Here is a 7,440-nt window from a genome sequence, read left to right on the forward strand (position 1 = left end):
TCTCTCAAACCCTCTGCTCCTCCTCCTCCTCCACCCTCTGTTCTCCCTGAGTCTCAAGATTTGACTCTACTGGACTCTCCTCCCCCTCCTTATCCCCTGCCCTCGTCCCCCAACCCCCAACACCCTCTAAGTGATTCCCCTGCTGCTGACTCAGCCTCTCCGCCATTGGAGGAAACTAAACCGGCCCAGCGCTCTCCAGATGACTCCCCCACGGCACACACAGCCCTTCCTCCCCTGGAGAAAGCTGGCCTGGCTAAAGGAACTCAAAGAACTCGCTGGCGTTTTCACACCAGCCTACTTGGGATGACTGCCAACAACTCCTAGGGACTCTCTTCATGACAGAGGAACAAAAGAGAATCCTCCTGGAAGCTAGGAAAAAAAAATATCCTCGGACCAGATGGGCAACCGACACAACTTCCCAACATAATTAAAGCCAGCTTTCCCTTGAACCGACCCAATTGGGACCCCAACACCTTTGACGGTAGGGAGCATCTGTCCACTTATCGCTGGGCTCTGATAATGGATATCCAAGCGGCCGCTAGGCGACCAACTAATTTGGCCAAGGTAAGAGAGATTATTCAAGGGCCTGATGAATCTCCCTCTATGTTTCTGGAGAGAATTATGGAGGCATATAGGAGATATACTCCTTTCGATCCTCAGGCAGAGGATCAAAAGGCATCTGTCACGATGGCCTTTATTGGGCAAGCTGCCCTGGATATTAAAAGAAAGTTACAACGCTTAGATGGATTACAAGATATGACTCTGAGAGATTTAGTCAGAGAAGCCGAGAAGGTATACTATAAGAGAGAAACTGAGGAAGAGAAGGAACAAAGGAGGGAGAAAGAAAGGGAGCAAAGGGAGGATGAAAGAAGCAAAAGACAGACTAAGGCATTGACTAAGGTCCTGGTCACAACAAAAAATAGGCCAGAAGTTAAGAGACAGGGAGACAGAAAGGGATACCTAGGCCCACGCCAGAGGCCACCCCTGGCCTCAGATCAATGTGCCTACTGTAAAGTAAAAGGACACTGGGCCAAAGAGTGCCCTAAAAACAGACAGCCACACCAGCCAGCCATTCTGACTCTGGAGGATGACTAAAAAAGTCGGGGCTCAGATCCCCTCCCCGAGCTCAGGGTAACTTTTGAAGTGGAGGGGACCCCAGTAAACTTTGAAGTGGATACAGGGGCAGTATACTCAGCCCTTAAGGCCCCATTGGGCCCTCTATCAAATAAAAGGTCTCTAATTCAAGGGGCTAACGGCAGTAAATATCGGGCTTGGACAACTAAGAAGACCATGGACCTGGGAAAAGGAAAAGTCCATCACTCCTTCCTAGTGATCCCAGAATGCCCAGCCCCATTCATGGGCAGAGATCTGCTCACCAAACTCTGGGCCAGAATAACTTTTAACCCTGAAGGCCCCCAAATGGAATTTCTAAATCCTTCAGTAAAAACTCCTATAGTCATGGCTTTAACTATGTCAGTAGAAGATGAACCTCAACTCTTCACACCCCCCAAGACTGATCAAACAGGCAAGCTACCCCAGAAATGGATAACAGATTACCCAGATGCCTGGGCAGAAACTGCTGGGTTAGGCCTAGCCGTGAAACAACCTCCAATAACAGTGGAGTTAAAAACCTCAGCCTCCCCAATTAATATTAAACAATATCCTCTGAACAACAACAACAACAAAAAAAAAACTAAAGATGGGATAAGGCCCCATATTCAGAAATATCTGGCCTTAGGGGTCCTAAGGCCCTGTCAATCGGCCTGGAACACTCCCCTGCTACCAGTAAAAAAAGCCAGGAACCGGGGACTATCGCCCCATTCAAGACCTAAAAGAGATCAACAACAGAGTGCAGGACATTCACCCCACAGTACCTAATCCGTACAATCTGCTTAACACTCTAAACCCTGAGCGAAAATGGTATACTGTTCTGGACTTAAAAGATGCTTTCTTTTGCTTGCCTCTGCATAAAGATAGTCAGTTGCTGTTTGCTTTCGAGTGGGTAAACCCAGAAACCAGAACGTCTGATCAACTAACTTGGACAAGACTCCCACAGAGGTTCAAAAACTCCCCCACTCTCTTTGATGAAGACCTCCACAGAGATCTCAACAACTTCAGAACTACGCACCCCGAAGTCACCCTGCTTCAATTTGTGGATGACCTGCTACTGGCAGCAGACACCAAGGAAAACTGTGAGTCTGGGACCCAAGCACTATTATCCGAGCTTGCTCAACTCAGATATAAAGCTTCTGCCAAAAAGGCCCAAATTTGCCGGCAAGAAGTAATCTTCCTGGGCTATTCCCTTAGGGGCGGTAAACGATGGCTCACTGAGCCCAGAAAACAAACCGTTGTGCAGATATCACCCCCATCTAACAGGAGGGCAGATGAAGAGGCTAAATTGGCAGCCCTAAACGGAGTAACCATGTTAACACTTTCCACACCAGGGGAACATAAGTTAGGAGATTTAACTACGTTGGAGCACCCCGACAACTTAACATCTAAGGATACTGACACTGAATTCCTCGACTTCACTGAGCCCAGCCTGCAATTTCAGAAAGCACCTACGAGGAACCAGACCAGGACAATTCTAGGAAATGGACTTTACTGAAATTAAGCCAGCAAGGTATGGACTTAAATATCTCCTAGTCTTTGTAGATACATTTTCAGGATGGATTAAAGCCTTCCCCACAAAAAAAGAAACGACGTAAATGGTGGTCAAAAAGATCCTGGAAGATATTTTTCCAAGATACGGCCTTCCTAAGCTACTAGGGTCTGATAATGGACCGGCGTTCGTGGCCCAGGTAAGTCAGGGGTTAACCAGGACCCTGGGGATTAATTGGAAGTTACATTGTGCTTATAGACCCCAGAGCTCAGGACAGATAGAAAGAATGAATAGAACCATTAAAGAGACCTTAACGAAATTAAGCCTAGAGACCGGCATAAAAGATTGGACTATGCTCCTGCCTTATGCATTGTTTCATGCAAAAAAAAATACTCCCTCTGTTTCTTTGTGTAACCTCACCCCCTGTGAAATTCTCTATGGTGCCCCTCCTCCAGTAAGGGACCTAACCCCAACTCTAAAATCTAACGATCCCTTCCACACCCCCTTGCTTGACAGACTTAAAGCTCTTGAAAGAACTCAGCGATACCTGTAAAAACAGCTGGCCACTGCCTACCAACCTGGGGACGGAAGGACTCCACACCGATATCAAGTGGGAGACTTCATCTACATAAGACGACATCAGGTGTCATCCCTGGAACCCCGCTGGAAAGGACCATACCAGTTGCTACTTATAACACCTACAGCGGTAAAAGTAGACGGAACCACTTCCTGGATCCATGCCTCTCATCTCAAGCCTGCACCCTGTCCAGACTCTGGCTGGAAACTAAAAAAACTGGTAACCCTTTCAAATTGCGTATTCACCATGTGGATAGGGCTATAGACTCTCCCCTTGACCACCAGTAGTCCTAACCCTCATCAGCCCGTTCAGCAGCGATGGCTAATCACAAATCCTGCTGGACAGGAAGTATGGTCTATCTCACATACAGTCCCCTTAGGGACCTGGTGGCAATCTCTCCACCCAGACATTTGTCAGCTGGCTATAGGTCTTTCCTATTGGGATATCCCTGATGAAGAGGATCCCACTAAAATTCCATTAAATCCCTTCCATACCATAGATAATGGAAACAAACATTGTGGATGTAGGGACACGCGAGCCAGATGCAGGTTGGCTAACCTAGATTACTATGTTTGCCCGGCGGACTATCAAAGCCACAAACAGTCACAGCTGTATGGGGGAAAAGCCAACTTCTTCTGTATGTCATGGGGATGTGCGCATACAGGGGCTGCCTAATGGAACCCAAACCTCCGCCGGTTCTCAGACCATTGCCCCCTTGCTGAGGTAGCAAGTACTGAGGTACCCCTCCACCCACTCACTCCTCTCTTCTCCTGTCAGTGCCCACACCGAGTCCCACCAGGTCCTCTTACCAGCTAACCCAAAGCTCAAACCAGCTGAGGAGAGCCCTCAGACCCCTATCCAAGATGTAATGAAAATGGCCTTTAAAGTTGCTTTGTCATCACTGAAAACAGGTTACTAAGAATTTAAAGTCCCTCACAGGCTTTTTGGGATACTCACTCCCGTCTTCCCCTCTGCTCTACCTGTTCTGCTACTCAAATTTTTGTTGCTAGGAAAATCCCAAACCCCTTTCCCATTATTCTTTTACATCTCTCCTTCCTCATTCTCAGATCCACGGAGCTGCTCTCAGCCTCGCCTTCCCGTCTTCCCCCTCTGTACCAGGCCCACAGAAAAGTCTTAACTGACCTTCTCCAGAAGTCTTCACCATGGCTGACTTTAGGACTTTCAGCAAAAGAGTCCCTATAAAAGAGTTCAGTGTAGATAAACTTCCTCTTTTCATGTTGCCCTGTTCTACTTGGCCACTGGCTGGAAAAATCAGCACTCCTAAGCTAGACACCCCCTTACAAGTTTTTCACAAAATAGGTGAACAAGGCCTCTGGCCTTGAGCTGGGGCTTCACAGAGATGGCTACATTTCTAAGATAAAGAAGTTACCAACTGGGCTCCATGGTAACAGCTGGCAGGGGGAGAATAGAAAGGAAAAAAAAACCTCTCCCCCTCCCAGATGTCCTTAAAAAGTTAACTTGCCCAGAACAGAGGAAACAACAGAAACAAAAACTGCTTTTTATAAACTTCTGCAGAGTGTGAACTTCTGAGCCCCTTCCCTTACATGTTGGGTACAAAATTCTGAAACTACCTAAACTTGGGGATCAGGGGATTAATTGATTACAACAGAAGCAATGCCCTCTGAATCCAATTGCAACCAAATAGGACTGCTTCCCTGTCTTCAGTGCTATCTTAGGTACCTTGCCTTGTCCGTCCCTACAACAGTATAATTCTATATACTTAAACATTATTTATGTTTTCATAAAATGGTCAACAGATGTAATTAATTATGTAATGGTGCAGATGTTTCCCAGAGTGCTCTATCATGATGCAAGTTCATTTGAAGATCAAATAGGGGGGCATACAACCCGGTTCCACCAGGAACCTGTATCCCTCACTTTAGCCATCCTATTAGGAATAGGAATTGCTGCAGGGGTAGGCACAGGAACCACTGCCCTAGTCCATGGGACACAACAAATGACCCAATTAAAAAACAGCAATAGACCAAAACTTAAAGATATTAGAAACCTCCATCACAGCTTTGCAGGAATCTTTAACCTCTCCCTCTGAAGTTGTTTTACAGAACAGGCAAAGGTTGGACCTCCTCTTCATGAGAGAAGAGGGCCTTTGTGCTGCATTGAGGAAAAATGTTGTTTTTATGCCGACCATACTGGAGTTGTAAAAAATCTATGAGTAAATTAAAAAGACGCCTTGAAGAGCGTCAACGAGAGAGAGAGACCCAAAAAGAATGGTTTGAGTCTTGGTTCACACAGTCCCCCTGGTTAACTATGCTTTTATCAGCCCTGGCCGATCCATTAATAATCCTCATATTATTGCTAACTGTAAGACCCTGTTTGCTCAACCGTGTAATTTCTTTTCTCCAAGCTCAAATTAGACAAGTTAAACTTATGGTAATCAGACAACAATATACCCCACTAACAGACATAAAATGTGACACCCCCCAATGATCACTTTTATGATTAAAAGTAACCAGAAGAAGAAGTGGGGAATGAAAGGTTAATAATCTTGAGAACTGTTTGCTAATCTTGTTCCCAGAATGTGCTGTCCCCAACTGCCAAACTGCAGAATGTACTCCCTTACCCCCTTATTCGGTTGCAGGCAAACCACCCACTCGCCCTGACCTGTCAATGAACTTCCCTCCCTGCCCTCTCCAAGGAAAGTATATAAGCTCTGCTTAAGCTGTTCTCAGGGCTCTTTGCTCTATTCAAGTGAGCTCTGAGCCCCAGCATGCTGGACCCCCAATAAACCCTTTGCTGTTGCATTAGACAGTGTCTTGGTGGTCTCTTCCTCCGACGCTCGCCCGACCTTTACATTAGCTCTATGGGATTTCCTGAAATCTAAGCTTTTCACAATAGCCATCAAAATTAATATAAAATAAAATACCTGGGAATCAATCTTAACCAAAGTGTCAATTGATCTGTATAATGAAAACTAAAGAACACAAAAGAGAGTTATTGCAGGAGATCATAGAAAATGGAAACATCTCCCATGTTTTTGAATAGGCAGAATTAATATTGACCATGTGGCCATATTACCCACAGTTCTATATAGATTTCATGCCATTCCTACAGGATTCTAATGATGTTTTCTATAGGAATATGAAAGGTAATCATGAAATTTGTTTGGACAAATGAGACATCCAGAATAGACAAAGCAATTCATTTTCAAGAAAAATGCAGAAGGCCTCACAATATCAGACCTTAAATTATATCACAGATCTGCAGAAACCAAAGTGGCACGTTATTGGCACCAAAACAGACAAGACCACCAATGGAACAGAAGACCCAAAGAGAAACCCACAAATATACAATTACCTCATACAAGACAAAGGTGCCATCAACATATATTGGGGAAAAGATAGTCTCTTCAACAAATGGCCCAGGGAAAAGTGGAAATCCATATGTAGTAGAACAAAACTGAACCCTGTCTGTCACCCTGCAGAAGACTCAGGTCAAAGTGCATCAAGGATCTAGGCATTAGACCAGAGACCCTGCGCTTACTAGAAGACAAAGTAGGTCCACCTCTCCATCACCTCAGCTTAGGAACTGAGTTCCTCAATAAGACTCAAAAAGCTCAAGAAGTAAAATCAAGAATCAATCAACGGAATGGTCTCAAACTAAAAGGCTTCTTCATTGCAAAGGAAACAAGAACCTGAAGAGAAAGCCTACAAAATGGGAGAGATCTTTACCACCTGCTCCTCAGATAGAGCATCAATCTCCAGGTTGTCCAAAGAAGTTAAGAAACTTTTACCAACAACAAAATAGAACCCACAAATGACCCAATCACTAAATTGGCACAGGAACTGAACCGGCCCTTCACTGGTAAGGAAATATGAAGGGTCAAGAATATATGAAAAAACCTTCAACATCTCTAGCCATCACAGAAATGCAAGTTAGAACTACAATGAGATCACTTCTCATTCCATTCAGAATGGCCACCATCAAGAACACAAGTAGCAATAACTGTTGGCAAGGATGTGGGGAGAAAGGTACTCTCATACATTGCTGGTGGGACTGCAAATTAGTTCAACCACTGTGGAAAGCAGTAAGGATATTCCTCAGAAAACTTAGAATAGAACCTCCATTTGACCCAGTTATCCCACTCCCTAAAATCAGCATAGTATAATGACCCAACTACATCAAAGTTTGTATCCAATCAATTCACAGTACCAAGCTATGGATCTGACCTATGTGTGCTTCAATACATGAATGGATAAAGAAAATGTGATACACACACACA

At 44.9% G+C, this 7,440-nt stretch overlaps 2 long non-coding RNA genes across 18 annotated transcripts in view; one reads left to right on the plus strand and one right to left on the minus strand.

Moving 5' to 3' along the window:
- Nucleotides 1–2,763, minus strand: part of LOC107136734 — a 24,007-nt gene extending 21,244 nt beyond the window's left edge. For all 17 annotated transcript variants that reach the window (XR_007350798.1, XR_007350795.1, XR_007350790.1 and 14 more), the window contains exons 1-2: nucleotides 2,751–2,763; nucleotides 2,497–2,498 (exon numbers count right to left, since the gene is read on the minus strand). This is a non-coding gene — a long non-coding RNA (uncharacterized LOC107136734). The remainder of the gene's footprint in view (nucleotides 1–2,496; nucleotides 2,499–2,750) is intronic.
- On the plus strand, nucleotides 2,206–4,393 carry LOC107136736. Its single transcript, XR_007350804.1, has 2 exons — nucleotides 2,206–2,623; nucleotides 3,119–4,393. It is a non-coding gene; the product is annotated as an uncharacterized LOC107136736 (long non-coding RNA).
- The last annotated feature ends 3,047 nt before the right edge of the window (nucleotides 4,394–7,440 follow it).

Source organism: Marmota marmota, unplaced genomic scaffold (assembly GCF_001458135.2).
Source record: "Marmota marmota marmota unplaced genomic scaffold, marMar, whole genome shotgun sequence".
Classification (NCBI taxonomy): Eukaryota; Metazoa; Chordata; class Mammalia; order Rodentia; family Sciuridae; genus Marmota; species Marmota marmota.